The sequence below is a fragment of the Halichoeres trimaculatus genome, unplaced genomic scaffold (genome assembly GCF_033239565.1).
Source record: "Halichoeres trimaculatus isolate MK-OKI-2021-1 unplaced genomic scaffold, fHalTri1.1 fHalTri1_scaffold_1, whole genome shotgun sequence".
In the NCBI taxonomy this organism is placed as follows: Eukaryota; Metazoa; Chordata; class Actinopteri; order Labriformes; family Labridae; genus Halichoeres; species Halichoeres trimaculatus.
Genome location: NW_027437179.1, coordinates 33,829,464 through 33,849,061, shown reverse-complemented (window position 1 = coordinate 33,849,061; position 19,598 = coordinate 33,829,464). Strand labels below are relative to the sequence as shown.

The following is a 19,598-nucleotide window of genomic DNA, read 5'->3' as shown; positions in this document are numbered from 1 at the left end:
CAGAATGAAAAGTCTGCAGCAGGTGTTGAAGGGTTTTCAAGGGGAAAAAACACAGTAAAAGAAGTGAAATAGATATTGAGTTTTTTGTATTGACTTTGAATTAGGTATATAATCACAAAATGTTTAACACAGGCAAAGTTTAGTTATGTACAAGAGTTCTGCTTGTAAAAAATGTGCAAAGTATACAAAAAAATCCACAGACAACTGAATCCTTACTGGCTTAACTCCTGGCTTCAACTATTTGCTGTTAGCCATCCCCCACTCTCTACTTACTTCCTATTTCTCCTCAGCACTCTTATCCAATAAAAATACAGTAAAAAAGACTCTAACACAGACTATGTCTTTATTTATTAACTGTCCTGTTTCTGTGGCAATACGGTTTCCCTACCATGATGCTAGCATCCTTGTGGCTGTGGTTAGCAGTTTGCAATGTGGCCAATGACACTGGCTGTTTTTGAAACTACCTACATACTACATATGAATGTAGCAGTGGCGGCTGCTGGTCAGTCAGGGAGGGGAAGCTCATTTTTTTCTGGCCTACATCATAAATTTGTTAATTTATTTATTTAAACGTAAATTCTACCCTCCGTGTCAGCTTGTTAGCAGCTGGAGCTGCTACGTGAGACCGTTAGTGTGTCCCAAATCGCATACTTTCATACTGTGTACTCAAAATTTTCAAATTGAGTGTACTAAGCATACTACATACTCACTGGCTTAGTGCGCAAATTTTGAGGGTGTAGTGCTGTCTCAAATCGCATACTGCCCAGCGCCGTACTTACCGGGAATGACGACATGATGTAGAACTGTTCTTCTACATTTAATTGTGACCAGCTCGTCATCAAGCTCTGCTCGAGCCTGATAACGAGCCATTCATTTGAATCAGGTGTGCTTGAGTGGGGTAACATCTAAAACATGCAGGGCAGGGGGGCCCCAGGACCAGATTTGAGAAACACTGGCATAGCCTATCATTCGCGGAACAAAACGAACAAAAACAAGTTACACCACATACACAACGTCAACAGCTGAAGGTGCTTGGTGGAAACAACACGTGTAAAAAACAATATCAACAACTTACATTTATACATTGCTGCCAGAGGAGGAAATGAGTGCGTTAAGTGTCCACAGCTGCATACTCAAAATCCGGGATGATTTGAGTACATCATCCTGGTACTTTTGCATACTCAATTTTCGCATATTATGCATACTGTTTTTCATTTCGACGCAGTATACTCAAAATTTTGAGTATTTGAGTATGGAAGTATGCGATTTGGGACGCACTACGTGACAGGTTGTAAGTGTGAGTGACGGGGAGAAGCTCCGCAGCTGTAGCTGTAGCTGCTTATTGGTGAAAAGAGAGAGAATCTTTAAACACAACACTCATCGTTTTTAAGAAAAGTATACTCGCTGGGGATCAATAAAACCTCCGGATCAGTCCACAACAAGTGCATTTTAGAACTCAGAAGATGCTCCGGTGGAGGGTTATACTTCAAGATCGCTGACTGTCTCATTTCACTGTGGATCAAAAAGGGATTCGGCCTCAGACAGATCATCCATTCATCATACAGAAGCCCAGCCAGCCAGTTGCCAATCAGTAGCTGATTCTGAACAAAAGATGAAGGAATTCTAGCTTATATTTTGTCAATGAAATGTACACACAAAGTATGTACTGCAAACTGCCCACTACTTTGGACATTTGTTTGATTTGTTTTGTTGCTTTGCTGGTTTTGGAAACCATAAGTAAGGCTGAAAGAAAAAAAACACACTGATTTATGGTTTGAAAAAGTTAATAAGTGGTTTTTGCAGAAGTGAAGCAAGTACCTGTGACCTTTTTAATGACTGGAGGTGAGAAGATTTACCAGCGTTTCTTTCTCACAACTTCACTTTTATCTGGCACAGTGGTTTTTAAAGTAGGAGCAGTGGCCCTGTGGGGGGCTGCCAGGGGGCACCAAGGGGGCCTCAGGAAAATGAAGGAAAAGCAAAAATACTATCTTCTTCTTATTATTGTTATTTTTTTTTCCTAACCATTTTTCCTAAACATACATCAGGTAAAGTGCCATAATCATCAGAAACTGAAGTTTCTGATTGTAACCGACCACACCTTTGGCATGATGATGTCATGATCTGCGCCTGCTATTAATCTATCTAAAAATCTGAACTGAACTTTGAGGCTCTTCCTCCGTCTAACTACTGGCTACATGTAAGAAAGGTGTATCCCACCTTGGCTGATATAGCCCCAAAATGCCTTCTCCTTTTTGCAACAACCTACTTGTGTGATTCTGGCTTTTGTTTGTTAATATTTCCTAAACAAGTGTAATAATTTTTGAAAAAAGAGAATAAAAGTTAAAAAATACATTCTCAAAGTTGACCTTTCTTTACATATTTTGAAACGTTGGTTAGTTTCCAAAGGGGGTCCCAAGCAAGGAGCAAATACTGTTAAGGTGCCTTTGCATGGAAAGTTTGGGAACCCCAGATCTAACAGACCATCAAACATGAGTTTTGTGGTATTGTAATTGTAATGCTAACTCATCTGTAAAGTAAAGCAACAACATTGTGCATTGAGAAATTTCCCAGAATCAGTAGGACATCTGTGTATTTTTTTGGTATACTGCAGATTAAGCTCATTTTCACATCCTTCATACTACATTTTAGCCAAATCATCACACTCTGTTAGTATAGAAGACAGTTTCACAAACAGTCTGAATATTCTTCCTCATTCTGGAGCAGTAAGTAAAGCCTTCATGAATCAAAGGATTAGGTTAAATAGTAAAGTCAATTCAAAGTTTTTCCATCACTAAACCGCAGTCACCCAAAGGCTGAACAGGCTGCTGTTTATTAATTCTCTACCAAACATAAAACGTGATTATTTTCTTTGATCCCCAGATTTTAGCTAATTAGCATCACAGCATATGGACTGAAACACACTTACAGCATACAAACTAGGCTCCTGAGTGCTGCTGCTGCTTATCCTGTTTTTTAAATATATTAATTAATTCACTGTGCAGCACTCAGATTGATCTGCTGAAAAGAATCGATCCTCCTCTGTGGGGGAATGCAGAGGCTGAGCTGCACCAGTCACTGACAGATGTCTGCATACTAGAGTCCTGACTGAGGGAAGTGGCACACCAGAGCATTAAAGTAATATATGTTTTTACAATAGTGGAAACACATAAATTATTCATCTCAGGTGAAATAATATTATGCATACTTTATCTGTGTGCAGAGTGGTGTGCAGTAGATTTATGAGACTTTCTTCTGCTGCGTTGAGATGCTGATGATAAAGGCGATCAGAGAGAATCTTAACAGGAGAGTTATGAACCATGAACACACTAAGCTGATACTACTCACACTGAAAAACTGCCAAAATTAGTTCTAGGTTTGACACAAAGAGCAATGCAAAGAGGACACGTGTGTTTGACTAAAAGTCTTCAAAAATGTGTTTTCTCTGTAAAACTGCAATAATCATTAGTATAGTGGATTAATTTACTAAATGTTTTCTTGATTAATTAGTTATTTTTTTAGTTTATCAATCACCAGATTAAAAAAACTGTAAAAAAAAAAAAAAAGTCATTGTAACATGCAAGTTTTCAGTGGTCTAAACTCAAAATATTTTCATGTTAGTTATTGTTGGTCAGGATTAGCTTTATAACCCTACATGTATCAAATTTGATACATGACTGTCAAAGACTTCTGTCTCATCAATATAATAAATAGTTCACTTAAAATGTTCTTGACCCCTTGAGGATTGTCATTTCATTACAGGCCGCTGAAGTTGCATTTTGTCCACTTTCAAAACGACAGCTCTTGAAATCATCCATATACTCTTTTTTCAGAAGTCATTTCTAATCTTCCAGAAGTTGCAATAAGAATAACATCAACATTGTCACTCATTTAAAAAAAAAAAGTAATTTCAGCATTGAAAAAAATGCATTTTTGTTTGAAAACTTCATTCAAACGTTTGTTGGTGGTTAGTAAACACAACATTCAACCTATATATATACACACACACACACACACATATATATATATATATATGTATATATGTATATATACACACACACACACACACACATATATATATATATATATATATATATATATATATATATATATATATATATATATATATATATATATATATATATACACACACACACACACACACACATATATATATATATATATATATATATAGTATATAGTATATAGTATGTATATATATATATATATATATATATATATATATATATATATATACTAAGGGGGTCAAAAAATGGCCCAGTTCCATTGGATTATGATTTTCTGGCTACTTTTTTTAGGTTTTACAAGGTTAAATCAAGCGGCAACCTCCGGTCTCAGAATATGAGACAATGCTGAAGTGCTAAAATCTGCTGTTCGTCGAGTTTTCGCTTGAGGCTGGCGCCAAAAGTACCGGAAGTCACATACACACCAAGCCAAAAAAAAAGCCCTTTTCAAAGCAGAAATTAACCTATTTACAGCCTGGCTAAAAAACGTCTCCTGTCTGAGTCGCTAATGTTACTACCGGCTCCCACTGTACGGGGGGTGAATTTTTTCCTAACTCGGCTATTAAGAGGATATTGAGATCATGAGCTCCCCCAGTAAAGGGCACAGCTGAGGGTCACATGACGGCCGGCGCCCTGTGGCTGTAGGCAAAGCCCTAGCCACTACCAATATGGCCGCTATAGCCAATTTGCTTCATTTTCCATTTCAGAAACAGACGGGTGACATCGACGAGACTACGTCCATGTTTCATACAGTCTATGGGTTAAACTACATGTTGAGAAGATAAAACGATGGTGTGATGGTTGTGGTTTCTACTTTTAATTATCTCAACATGCATTATCACACAAACTGCTGGTTGTTCTCTGAAGAAGTAAAAATCAGTGGGTGCACCAATGAACTGCTGCAGGGCTTCTCTCTAAATCTTTATTGGCTCGTTTACAACCCCTTTGTGTATGCAAGGCTCCTGGTGTTTTACCTTCAACTTAATTATCACCTCTGATGTTTCTCCTCGCTGCAGAGTAGATTTGGTCAGTTTAGAGGCAGGACTTATGTTCAAACCAACTTTTTTTTACAACACTTTTCTGGTAGATTCGTTGCTCTTGAACAGAGCATGTTTTCTTTTTGGTATCTTAAATTCTTGATAAATAGTTTTTAAATTTAACTCTTAAGAAAGTTTAGGATCAAGCCAAAAATTTAAAGGAAGAAGTCTATCCAGTTGAAATTAAAGGAAGCCCCACCTCACAGGGAAAATAGCTGATCAGATTTAAAGGTGGGCCCATGTCACCCTTGGTCACCTCTCTGGATCTGCCCCTGTATTTGACCTGCTGCATCTCTTTTCCTGTCAGAAAGCCTCTGAAGAGTTAAAATCAACATCTGTTATAATTATCTCTATAAATCATCCACTAAATGCTCAGTCTCTGCCAACATTTGACAGCAGATTGATTACAGTTAAAGCAAAAAGAGCTCATGGTCCAATTTCTGAGCCTTTTAATGAGACGCGTCTCTTCCAGGCAGGTTAAACAAATGTAGTGTGTCCTCGGGCTGAGAGTTGTTGTGCTGATGGTTTTCATCCAACAGAAAACGCACTGCAGCACCAACACAGACATCAGCTCAGCAACTTTCAGAGGGGCACTCCAAAGTCCACGACACATCTCCCCTGACATCCCCGTCAGACGTCAGAACGTCTCAACACAAACGCATCACGAGGCGTCATGATGTGAGCCAGGATCATACACTGTAGGCTTTAGTATTAGTGGGTGCAGAGTAAAAATTGAAAACATCAACTGTGTGCTCTGTGTTCATCGATGTACCTGACAGCCCGTGAAAGAAGAGCTCAGTTTAGTGGGGACAGGATTATAGGCTGCACCACAGAATCCCATTTCATGAACCATCAAGCAGCAGAAGTCCTCCAGGCGCGCTCGCCGCTCCTCAGGAGGGGCTTTAATGTGGAAACTTAAAGGAGCTCAAAGAGGCCTACATACAAGTGAAAAAACTGTCCATGAAATATTTACACACAGTCAGATGTCTGTGGATGTGGCTGAATGACTGCCCCCTGCTGGTAAAAAAAAACCGTGTGTCTAGTGCTTAAATGTCAGCAGCTTTCCGATGAGTTACCCCACTCCAGTTGAGGAGACTGAATATAAGACTGCATGAAAATCAGAAAAGTCAGTGACTTTACACATCGGTTTATGGTTTGCCCTCTTAAAGCTTCAAGCCTGGCACTCTGCCCTTCACCACTATCGTTCTTTGGAGCCAGAAGTGACCACTACACAGCTGGAGAGTAACAATGAGTTGGAAAACTAACTCAGTTGGACGGTTTGTAAGACAGCGACTGCTGACAGAATCAGAATCTGTTTGTGATGTTAGCTGACCTGATTGGTTTGGACTCCACAGGCAACCCCTCTTTGGCTCAAGCACCATGTTCTGTCCCCAAGCTCATTACACCAATGGGCTGAACTCACTCTAAGTTAATGCACTCATTTCCACTTCCACAAGAAGCACCACAAAGCAATCTAGGGGCATCATTGGTCTGTGAATCCACAAACAGAAAAGCACCAAGCTTCAGGGAGCAGATCAATCCAGACAGGAAGTCAGAAACAGAACAGCGCACAAAGTACTGATCAATTATTGGTTAAAAAAAAATAAAAAACTCTGTTAACCCTTGATGCACCACAAAAAGCAATAAAACTTAGCTTTAATTTGTCTGTCTGAAGCGAAAAACCTGGGAAATGAAGCCAATGTACAAGTTTTTAAAACTGCAGTTCATTGAGTGACCACTTGGGGCTGGTTCCAGAAGTACTAGAAACCACCTAAATATCAAGTCATAAGAGATGGTTTTTAGAGCAGAAATAAACCAGTTACAGAGCATATTGAAACAAATAGCTTCAGTCTGAATAGCTCATTTTAATTTTGTTGCTGGTTTTTTTGTTGTAACGCAGCTGTTCATAAAATATTATGATTAATGTTAATATTATGAATAATTATTAATAATATTATGAATAATGTTCATTTACTCCTCCATTGCTGCTGATGTTGCTACTGAAAGCTTGATGTTTTACTGTTTTTAGATAGATTGTTAGTTATCTGTTGTTTACACATTGTGTCAATCTTGTTTGTTAAAGCTGCATGTTTTTTATTCTTATGTCTTGTGGAAAGTAGGGATGCACGATATTTTCGGCATAATATTGGTATCGGCTGATAAAAGCTTAAAAACACGTTTATCGGTTTCTGCAGATATGAAAATTTCTGCCGATATGCACAGCCAATAAGGTGCTATTCAGTTAGGATTATTATTATTTTCTTTCTGAAAAATAAGCTCCTTAAATAAAATGTAGCACTTCATTTATTTGCACTGCAGAGCTCTGTGTCTGTCACCAGGTTGTTACAGTAGCTCTAAAATAATCAAATGCAACTTGGTTATGTTTAAAAATGCATTGTACATTTAAAGTTCATGTGATCTAAAGAAATTATTTTTCTGTATTTCAATACTGAATGTCTTGAGTTTGAAAAAATAATACATTTCTTATTTATGGGAAAATCAAATGTTTTTTGTCTTGTTTTATGTGTGTTTCTTAAACAAATAAGACCGTCACAATAACAGTAACATATAAATTCCAGTACAGGATAGACTTGGCTTTCTTTACAGTGAAAAAAACAAACAAACTTGTGATTATCGGTATTGGTATCGGCCAAAAGGGGTTTCGATATATCGGCTTATCGGATATCGGCAAAAATCCAATATCGTGCATCCCTAGTGGAAAGTGTTGTTATTTTATTTTGTTTTTTCCTGTTTGATTACCTGCCTTAGGACAATGGATGAAATTTAGCTATTGTGCTAATTCCGGCAATGACGTGTTTATCGAAATTGTTGATTGATGTGCACTGTCCTAATCAAATAAATGAATAAATTACAATTCCCTCCCTCCCAGTCTGTTTTTGTCATCATAACTTCATAGGTAGAATCACCACCAGAGGACACAGTTATGTGTATCAAACAAACTAAAATCCCTTTAAAAATGATCTGTAGTGTTCTCACTCACGGCAGAAGAAAAAAAAAAGTAAAAGTAATAAAGTAGTAAAGTAAAAGTCATTGATAGTCGGGTATTAAACTGGATAATGGTAACAAATAAACATCAGGGCTTTTGACTCACCCTGTCAGGATTTTTAATATGCATTACTACTCATTCAATGTGTACTTTCCTTACTTAGAGCACTAAAATGCTAACGTGCTAACATTTGTTATTAGAAGTAATGAACGCTGATCCTTTTTTTGTAAATTGAATGTTAGGGCAGTGTGTCATCCAGTGTGGATATTTCACTGAGGAGCAAACCAAGGATCTTAGCCTCGTAGCATTAGCTTTGCTGGAACACTCCACATGGAGTGTTGGTCGCATTTGTGGGAAACAGATGACTGTAGCTCTCCTAAAGACACGGTCTCATCTAAAACTGTAACGCTGACTTCATCACAAGACGCTGGGCACAGACTGCAACACTGTGGTGTGTGATTTATCCTCTCAGAAAGCGTCGCTTACAGCAAATTCAGCAAGAAAACAACTTTAGAGGCAAAATGATCGAAAGGGAGGGAGAATCTGTGTTGACATATATTTCTTCTGACCACTTTAGACTGTTGTTCTTTAGGAAAATGATCTCTAATTGGTAAATGGGAAAATCAGAAACAACATACGAAGTGAACTGTGATGTTATGATCTTAAAGATTCAACACCTACGGCGCAGTTTCTGTTCTGATACAAAAAAAAGCATCTGACTTCAAACCTGTCCGACATTAATGCAGTACAAACTGCACCACAGCAGGTACACAGAGCATTATGTAGGACTGAGAGGCTGCATGAGTCAGAATGAGTGTATCTGTGTGTAAGCACAGACATACTGCAGCTACACACCCCTCGATTCACCTCTGCTGATGCCAAAAGGAAGTCCTCATTTGGCTCACACACACTCAGGAGTGTCCCCGTCATGTACTCAAAACATCCCAGGGGACTAAAGAAGACACTGCGTCGCCTGATCTGTTCACACCACTGCATTATAATCAGAACAGGGATGTACAGCAGGGTGAGGAAAGCAGAGAAACTTACTGAAAGATAGTTTTTGATCAATAAGAGACGAGATGCAGAGGAATAGTACGAGTGGTTAAAGGAAGCTACCAAAAATTCAAGATACATAGCAGTTAGTGTCCATCAGAGGCCAATGCGCAATATTAAAATGCAGATTAATGACACAACCACCTCAGAATACAGCTTGTTCAGGTAATATTTCCCCAAAAAAGCTGTAAAAGAAAAGGTTTCGATTGTTTTATAAATCTTACAGTTTTACCTCCATTAAGGCGACACAGTTTCCCATAAATACAGTGAGCTCTGCAGACTCTTACGTGGAGCCCTTACTCCTGCTAGCTCAGCAGATTTGACTTTGCACACACACACACACACACATGCACACACGCACACTCCCTCAGAGCTTTTACTGTACAACACTGAGATGACTCTCATCATCCATTTAAAGACTGACAGACTGTAAAAATGTCTCAGAGATGAAACACAGATGGAAAGAAACGGAAATGAGCCTCATGTTTTGTAATTAAACTAATTTATGTTGGTTTTTGTTCAAGTTTAGAAAGATTCATACTGCAATGAATTTTAAAAAAATTAAAAAATCTTTTTTTTGTAATCTGTTTCTACTTATTTATCTTAAAATCAGGCATGAAATCTCCTTTGTGGTCTGTTTACAGTGCAAGGAATCCCCATCTCAGGTTCCACGCGTTTGTTTTTCGCTCTGTAACATTATACTGCAGCATTACGCACCAGTCATGAGGATTTACCTTCATGCTGTAAAAGTTCATCGCCGTCAGATTTGCTTTAACTTTAAGACTCTCTGCATTAAAAGAAGAGGCTAACACCGTCTGCTCTAATTACCCCTGAGCCATTTATTCTCTTTTTCTCTCTCCGCAGAGTTTTTTTCTCCTCCTCTCATTCAGACAGAGCAGTGTAATGAGGCTAGGTGCCTCTGTGACAGCCCGGCACGCAGAACAGACCCATTAACTGATGAAGCTGCTCAGGACGGAGGAGAAGAGGAGGAAATGCAGCTTACCTTGGACAGAGATGTGCTGCCTCCCGATCGAGGAGTGGACGCAGAGGAGAGCCTCGGGAAGGAGAGAAGAAGGAAAATGTTTTAAAAATCTGCACTTTGCTTCATCCCACTTTTAAAAGACATCTCAGTGCTGGTGTTAAGTCCCAGTTTCACCTCTCCAAGATGCAAACAAGACTTTCCCTGATGCTGCAGAGGTGTGCTCAGATGAAAGGAACACTCTCACAGATTAACATTATTCTAACACAGTGAAATCAGCACAAGCATCAGAGCCGGTGCAGTTCCTCTGCTGTATTTCCCGGCAATGTTCGCTCATTGGCTGAGGAGTGACTCAATAAAAACCCTGCTTGTCATCAATTGGGTAAGAAAGGGAGGGGGTTAGATTTTCTGTGGCGCACTAACAGCACCGCTCCGCCTCCTCCTCTTCTTCCCTTTCTTGCTCTATCACTTTTCCTCTCAGTGCAGGGAGTGCTGAGCTTTGAGAATTAGGCGCAGGAGGAAAAAAGGAGGAAGCAAAAGGAAAGGAGGGAAGGAGGGAGGGCGGCGTGAGAGCAGGGGGAATCGATGAGTGGAGAGGTGAAGATGGTAACCAGCAGTCTGCAGTGGCTCTCACAGAGCTCTGTTTTAGTTCCTGTGCGTCTCTGCTGCAGGAACTCTGCAGGAACCTGAGTGTGCAGTGAGGTGTGAGGACCAGAGAGGATAGAAAGAGGGAGGAGGAGGAAGAGGAAGAGGAGGAGGAGAGGGGAGGATGGGTGAGGGGGTGTTACCGGTCTGCTCGGGCTGGTTTTGCTGCAGTATAGAGTCAGCTGGGAAGTTGTTGTTTTTTTTTTTTTCTACAGCAGTGGATGATGTGAAGCTCCAGCAGATTCAACATAAAAAGGGAAGCAGCTCCTCTCGTGCTTGTTTACAGACGTCTAACATGTAACTCCTGAATAATTTAAAGCAGAGCAGAAGGTGGGATCAGCTGCAGGAGTGACAGATCTCTGCTGCTGCTCATTAAGGAGATTATAGAGTCTGCTAATTAAACATCAAATGTTAAAGTCAAGCTGTATGCTGTAGAGGGACATCGGATCTAACATGATGCTGCCTGCTGATGAGACAAGTCGCTCAATATCTGAACATTTATCCATCTTTTATGAGCCTTGGCCTCAGAGTTCTCTCATCTGCAGAAGAAACAAAAAGAAAGAAAGAAGATTTCTTAGAAACTATCTGAAAATATTCTGCTGCTGCTTTGATGCCCCTCCCACTCAACAAACAAGCTCCTCACATTTAATTAAATTGACTTAATGAAGTCTCATTCTGCCATCTGAAATCAATAAACCTCACTTTATGTCCTGGAGAGCAGTGGGGAGCTGTCTCACATCAACACTGCAGGCTTTTAATGGAAATCTATTCTGGTTTGTAAAATATTTAGTTTTTCAAAAGGAGATGTGAAGCAGCATAAAAACACAAAATATAATCCTATTAACCTGGCTGTTTTTAAAAAATATATCAGGTAGGAGATCTCAGGGTCATTATTCAGCCAGAAGAGTGGTTAGACTTTAAACTGTAGAGTGATAATTACATTTGACTCAAGAAGAAATCTCCAAGACCTAGAGTTGATGCCAACTTGGAAATACCAAAAACTGCACTTCATCAAATGGCCACTGGAGGACAGTGCCAAAACTTAGCCCATTCCACTTGACTCTAATGTTAAAATATCAAATAGGAGAAAATTATTTTCATTATTGGGTGCTGAGCTTTGAGGCTTGACTGAAACTTTGAGAAACACAAGTCAGAAAGACATTTCGCTCAAGATGCAGAAATAATGACAACTTGGATTTACCAAAAACTGCAACTCCTTAAGTGGCCACTAGAGGTTGGCTCCTAAATTTAGACTATACCCATTAAATCCCATGTTAAAATATCTGATTTTGCACCCAAACTACACTGCCTTACAGCATGGTACAAAAAAAGTTTTTCTGGTTGTATAGCAGATTTTTATATCAATAAAAAAAAGCAAAATTTGGGGTAGATAAAAGTCTTTCTGGGCACAATCCATGAATTGCTTAATTTGATTTTTTATAAGAGTTTAAAAATCCTATCTTCAGCAACTTATTTGGACTGCAGAGGTTGATTATAAAAACAATAGAAAACAATAAAAGACTTTATCTAGCCCAGGAAATAGGATAATTTTCTCAAAATCAAACTTTTTGAGTTGGTGGTAAACAGTATTGTACAAAATCTCTTTTTTGGATACATAACTCACTGGACAGGGGGTCAAATAAAAATACATTCACTTTAAAATAATAGTACCAAAAAGTATGGTAACTGTAAATATCACCTCTTTCAGTAGATTTTTTTTTCCAGTTTTATGTTGTGCTTGATAATTACATGTTTTTTTTAATAAATTATTTTTTTTAATATTGTAATGTTTTTCACTTCATACTTTCTTGTTTGTTACTGTTACTCTGTAAATTCCTCACTGTGGGACAAATAAGCTGTCAATTGACCATAAAAGATTTCAAATCCAGGACAAAGTGGACTAAATTATGTATTCACTTTTTTCAAAATCACACTTAAGTACAGAACTTGAGGAAATGCATTTAGTTGCGTTAAGTCACCATGTACAAGATTAGCACTGTCTCATGCCTTTATTCTGGGAAAGAGACAGTGGACCCAGGGAAGGCCAGTCTAGCTGAGGAAGATGAGTTACAAGGACATGAAGGGTCCCATTGACTGGGTTTGCCTTGGGCCCCCAAACGACTAAATACACCCCTGACTGGAGCAGACTACAGATTTAACACATTCACAATTATTTCAGTGTAGTCGACTAGAGCAGACTATACGTCACTACAACAATAGTAGTTTGGCTTTTAAACACAAACACTGACAAATCTGTGGTTGCTTGTGCTTGGAAGTCAGGATTGTGGTAAGATTTTCATCATAAATATGGCAGCAGAAATACCACCAGAAATTTAGACTGGAGACTAGGGAGTTATGTTTCTGCTTCTTCCTGAGACTATAAAGTAAACAGCGCTGGACTACAATCACCACAAACAAAGTCTCAGTCAGGCAACTTGAATATTTGCTAGCTAAAGATCGAGCAGACTCTTTAGCTTTGATAGCTTGAGACAAGCAAAGCACTCATGCCTCTCTGAAGTCACCCCCACCTTAGCGTGGTCACTGCTGGTATCCCAAAGCAATCATGGCGGCTGAAAAATGACGAACAACACTTCAATAAGACAGTCCACACACCAGAAAGCGACGTCACAGTGTCCACACCCATAATTGATACAGTCTGTGTTTTAACTTTACATAACTGAATCATTTCCTCATACCACCTCAACTGCCCAATCCCGAGACAAATCAAAAGTGTCCTCGAACAGTCCGCCAACTGATTTAGCCGTGCAACATTTGTTAATGAAAAGTAACAACAGGACACCGATGTGAGTGCCAGTCACACCATTACACTTATTAAAGCTTCTGGGAGTGTTGCCAAAACCTCTGCAGCAGAAAGCAGCCAGACTCCCCTTCAAGGTGGATGAACCAATTCATTGCCTTTGGCGTTACCCTTGACATAACAGCAGCCAGGCCGTGCTCAGTGCATTACCAACGATTAGAGCAGCACCAGCAGATGACTCACAGGTGCTGCATCACCACAGCATCCTGGCTTTTTATGAACCCTCCATCCCACTGAGCTCATTTGTTTCTGTTTCAGCTGGAGGGCCTGGCTGATGGAGGGGAAAGTTTTGATAGTTTCCAATTTTTCAGCCAGAGGATATTTAGTGATTGCCTCGTGCTGAACTTTTACACTATAATAGATGATGCTGAGACACTGAGATAATTCAATGTTGAGTTTAGAGCTGAAATTTGTGCCTGAAGCGATCTGGTTTCATAAAAGTAACAGCTTCATGAGGTTAATATATAAAATGAAATTAGTAAAGTGAAAAGAATAACTAGAAAGAAAATGGGCATGCTAGCTGCTCATTAAGAGAGTGACATACTACATGCCAAAGTGGGTGAAACGTCCACAGGGATACTCAGATGCTATGAGCTCATGGTAAAATTAGAGCCTGCAGTTTGCCCTCAGTTTGTGTTTGGAATCACGAACCTTTGGTTCCTGTTGACGCATGCTGAGACTTATTAGCACATACTCAAATACATCCTGCTGTTAGTGCCTGCTTCAAATTGACACAAAAATCTATATAGCACCAGATTGCGCCAGCCTGAGGACTCTACTACATTTTGTCGGTAAGTTCTGTGCATGGTTTGTTCAATGGAAAGGATGTGACGTCAGTCCTGAGGCTCTCTCAGCCAGGTTTGTGCAGTAGAATATAGGGCTGGGATGATATGCACTCCTCGATTCAATTCTATTATAATTTTTGGGGTGCTGATTCGATATAAATTGCGATTCTTCGATATTTACAATCCTTAGTTTGCTTTTTTATAACCAAAACATGTGAAAAAGTTAAATGATGATAATGTCTACAGACTATATCAGGAGCCATATTTTCCCATAAAATGCACATCACTTGAGTCAGAGAGAAACATTTCACCCTCTGCTGGGGAAAGGTGGTAACTTTTTTCCTCATTAAGTTTATTAACAAAGACTGAAATAAAGAATTTGAAAAAAGTATTTTTTTTTTATAAAGAATTCTGATTTTAATATTTTCAAACAAAAAATCCTGTATATATTGATAGAATAGAAAAAAATATATAATACATATTAACAGGATTTTTCCTGACTACCTCACCCATTTTATAAATTTACACAAGAAACAATCATAACACCCTCAAGACAGGGCAATATCAGCCCAGAATACATCAATGCCAATGCTAGCTGTTTACACTATCCTTCTATACTAGTCTTGAATATGAATTTAAGTCAAAAATATACTAAATAATGTTATCGGTAAACATGTACGTCAGTGTGCCATACAAATACAGAAAACAGATTAATCAATTTATCTCTTATTGTCAAAAACTGTAATCCAGTGTTTGTCGTATGATGAGATTGAAATTGCCAAATCCACACTCAAGGGAACTACATGTTGCTCCATGAACCGAGTGATCATGTTTGTCCGAACCTGAGACAAACGGCTGAAATACACCAGATGCGTCTGCAGTCTGCCTTTGCTCTGACCAAGCGGCAACCTCCGGTCTAAGAATATGAGACAATGCAGAAGTGTTGGAACCTGCTGTTTCTCAAGTGTTCGCCTGAGGCTGGCTTGTACACCTAGCCAAAATAAAAGCACAGTAGAAATTAATGTATTTACAGCCTGGCTCAAAAAATGTCTCCTGTCCTGGCTAATTTCACTGTTGGCACACACTGTAGGGGGGTGAAGTTTAGAGAATAGTAAAGTTGCGAGCTCACCCAATCAGAGGCACAGCTCTGCTCATGTGACTGACAGGGCGTCCTATAGCTGTACTCAAACCCTCATCACTTTTAATATGGCTGCGATAGCCGATTTGCTTCCAAAATCTGGTTCAGAACCAGACGAGTGATGTCGGCAGTTTATGGCTCTAATATGGTCGTCCCTATGGCAGGTCCAGAAGGTCGCAGGTAATATGCTACCATCCTATTTTAGTGAATGCCACAGCTGTGACACGTCAACTTTCACAAGGTAGATCAAACAGGACAGGAATTAGTGCAAAGACACTTAAAAATACTGTGAGTGTAAGACAGTTAACAATAGCCAAATTTTGACCCTACTTTTCTTACTTTATTGAAATGTGTAACGGATGCTAGATCTGATTGGTTGGTCTGGGAATGAGAGTGACAGGAGCGCACATGAGACTTCCCTGTGAACAAATTTTGGCTCCAAGAACGTTCTGATTACGTTAAGCTCTAAGTTGCGATCAAATTCCCAGAAGGTTACCTTTGGTTGTGGTTTAGGTTGTCCCTTGGTTCCCATTGAAAGTTGGTATCACAATCTCTGCCTCCCCCATGCAAATATTCTTGATCCTCAACTGGACAGGGGCCTAAAGAAAAAGGGAAAAAAAAGAAAGAAAGACACATATAGCACACATTTTTGACACCCAGGAGGGCAATCTTTTATATTTTAATCAGCCAAGTGGGCAGTTTCATGTGATTTTTTTCACCCAGGAGGGCAGTTCAGCGTGTTCCCCCAACCAGCAGCTGGCACTCAGACACACGTTTTGGCTCCAAAGAGGGTGCTTTGGCGTCTTTTGGTTCCCAAGAGGAGGGGAGATATTGAAACTTCTTAAATCTGGCACAAAAGTCAGCTGCTGCTACTGGTGTTGTGGATGGTCATTGGGGAGCAAGGGCTCATGGGAAATGGAGTCTTTATTGCAGAAAAACAAGAGCTTTTCTAGATTCTCCCCAAAGCCCCATTAAATGCAAAGGTACTGAATATTATCAAACTCTACATTTACTGTCCCACACCTAAATTCAGGGCTGGTGCCTGGTATTTGGACCCATTATCAACACTTTGCCTCTGAGGGAAGACTTCACACTAGTATGACGTCAGAAAGCTGGAGTTCAAGGAAATGTTGGTTGCTCTATCTGAATCTGCATGTCCAATGTGCATTAAACTTCGTTGTTTGATAAAGTATTTTTTCCTTCTTTTTAAAGACAAAAACTGTGATGATGTCCTACATGGACAGAGGCACATGGACACAGTGCAACGTATTTATTCGAACCAAGTTTTTGGCATATGGCAAACCAGCTGAAAATTCTGTTAGCGCCACCTACTGTACTGATGTGTGTTGGTGTGGATTAGCCGGTTGGACTTAAAAAGTGAGTGATATGTGTTCTTTTAGGAAAATTGAGTATCTGTTTTTGTGTTTTTCCACTTTAATTTTTTAATTTAAAGCCTTCCTGTACTTTCTGCAAAAAAAATATGACACAGTTTTAAAGGCACATTGTGCTCACATCAAATATTAGTTCCTGTAAAATCGCATATTAAAGCTAAATGGAAATAAAACCAAAAACTAAACATTGGTCCAAACTCTGAAAGTGTACATGGCAATGTCTAGATTATCATTTTCATACAACTGATGATGTTAAATGAGAATGTTCCTGTAGTTTTAGGCTAGTTACACTTTTAACGTCTGGAAGTTCCTATTTTGAATAGCACTCCAGGCTGTCATTGTCACGTAAACAGGCACTTTGCACAGGCTACATACCAATTAGTAGCCTAAGTGTAAAATATCAATGAAGAAGAAACCTCACTTGTCAGCACAGTTATTCACAGTTCTAAGATCAACCAAAACAACCAAAAAACAACCAACCCAATGTTGTGTGAAGGTAGGGTGCAACCACAAGACAACGTTTCCGGTTGGTTCCCCCTAACGTTTAGGGAACGTTAGGCGTTGTCCGTTTTCAGTATAGAGTGTTTTAACGAAAAAAACTCAAGCTCGAGCTCGGCTAGCTGCTGTTCATGCCCGAGCTAGGCGTCACAATCCAACATAAAAGCATCCCAGTGATCCATGTACACAACCGTGTGCTTTGTACTTACCGACTGAAGTTTAGTAACGGTCGTGAACGGCGATTCCTTTGTCCTGAGAAGTATTTCCCACCCGCACATCCAGATGGAGTAAAACTCATTCAAAAGATCCCATAAATCCATGTCAAAAGCGGGTCGTATTTAGCTTGACTAACCAATAAAATAAATTTAAAGAGCAGGAGTCAACAGGTTTGTGGTTTAACAGCTCAATATGAAAGAGGCATAGGCCCATCAATGAAGTTGGATGCGCGGGAACTCCTCGACTCCAGCTGCCTGTCATTTATGAGGCCTACACGACATGCAGCTAGCGTAGCCTGAAGACCTATCTGGTGTATTTGAGGTCACCTAATGCTAACGTGCTAAGATTTTGTGTGCTAACACGATGCTAATGGCTACATCTGCAATAACAGCAAAAAATTACATCACATATCAATCTTGTAGTCAAAAATAAAAGAGTTTAAAAAATTAGGCTAAACAATTAATTTGTAGAGACTCTATCAGGATGACAAATACAAACTTTAAAGTGACAAAAAGCAAGAATTAGAAAAGTGAGTTAGAAACAGATTATCACCTTAATATTTTTTTATGCCAGTTTAAAAATTGCTGTGGGGATATTTCAGTCTCTGATGTATTAACACTGACAGGGTAATATTTCTGAGCAAAATGCTGTCAGCCTAAAACCCAACTCCTTAAAATTCATCCTTTTAGGATTGCTGTAAATTTTATAATGAAACTTAAAGCAGTTCATCAAAAATATTCCTTTAATAAAATAAATATACTGTCCCATAAAGAATGATGGTATACTGCATTAAAATATCAAAACTAAAGAGTGCCAGGGTTCCACAAAGTGATAATCTCTCTGCTTATGTTCACAGAAGACAATCAAAAACTGTTCTTATTAATCTTTTATCTCACCATGGGGACACATTATTACTTTGTGCGTACTATATGACACATTTCCCACAAGATAACTGTGTGCACAAGAAACTATCTTCTGATGGGACATTAGACTTTGTATAAAACATCTAAAAATTGAAATTTTGTTGAGTTGAGTTATCACAATAGTTCTGACAACACATAATCTTGTTTTGATCATTTATTAGTATTTTATTTCACAGTAATTATGCATTTGTCTGTTTTTCTAGTGGAGTGTGGAGTGAAGTCATCATACTCTTTGTGTTATTAATTAAACTCATAGCAACAAAGAAAATACTTGATTAAATGAGATTAGTGACACCGCAAAGTTAGTTTTAGAAATTCTGAATTCAAAAACACAATGTGCATGAGTCTTAAAAAGTTAATGTGCTCTTAAATTTTGAATCAGTGTTTCTGTGGTTTTCATCTGAGGTTTGAACCTTTCTCTGAGCAGGATCTAATTTAGACGGTAAATCTCTCGCTCCCTGACCCTATTGCAGCATGTCAGCATCCAGGGAGCTTTCAGAAGTAGTACTGAGACCCATTCGGGTTCCCACAGCCCACAGGTTAAAGCTGCAAGACGCAAAACTGTGCAGAATGGAGGCTCAAAATCACCGCCATACAGATTCAGTGACAGATTAATTCAAAAGATAAAGATTAAAGTTGATTTGATTTATCTATAAATATGATCTCTGTCTCTTTTACTCCTGCAGTGGTTGAAATTATGAATGTAATCACACTTAATGGCTTATGCCTTTATTTTTTTATAAGGCCTGCAGTTGACATGACTCAACATTAACACAGGAGGGCGCCACACTCAAAGAGCCAGGTTCAAGGTCTGTTACTCTAACTGCAGAGCTTTTTCACTAGTGGTCTCATATTTTTAATATATTAACAATATAGCATTGAAATACTTGAAAATCGTATTAATAAATCTCCATAATCCAGTAAACATAATCTGATCATGATTCACACAGGACAGAAGACTTGTATTTTCAATAGGGGTATTTTTTAAATCCCAGTAACTCTACATTTTGTTCTTTGTGTGTTCATGATTGGATTTCTTTTCAGTCTTTAAGTTACTCAGAGTAAAAGAAAAGCACATTTTTCCAG

The 19,598-nt window shown here is 38.9% G+C and overlaps 1 protein-coding gene and 1 long non-coding RNA gene across 4 annotated transcripts in view; both read right to left on the bottom strand.

The window, feature by feature from the left end:
- LOC141809579 (synaptotagmin-2-like) overlaps positions 1-10,431 on the bottom strand; it is a 48,240-nt gene extending 37,809 nt beyond the window's left edge. Inside the window, exons 1-2 of one of the 3 annotated variants that reach the window (XM_074696789.1) lie at positions 10,276-10,422; positions 10,123-10,174 (exon numbers count right to left, since the gene is read on the bottom strand). The gene's annotated coding sequence lies outside the window, so the exon portion shown is untranslated. Of the gene's footprint in view, positions 1-10,122 lie in introns of all 3 variants that reach the window. The other 2 variants (XM_074696706.1, XM_074696954.1) reach the window with 2 other exon arrangements.
- Positions 10,432-10,900: 469 nt separating this feature from the next.
- On the bottom strand, positions 10,901-17,894 carry LOC141798335 (uncharacterized). Its single transcript, XR_012599143.1, has 3 exons — positions 17,583-17,894; positions 15,981-16,083; positions 10,901-11,047 (listed from the first exon to the last, which is right to left on the bottom strand). It is a non-coding gene; the product is annotated as an uncharacterized LOC141798335 (long non-coding RNA).
- Between the last annotated feature and the right edge of the window lie 1,704 nt (positions 17,895-19,598).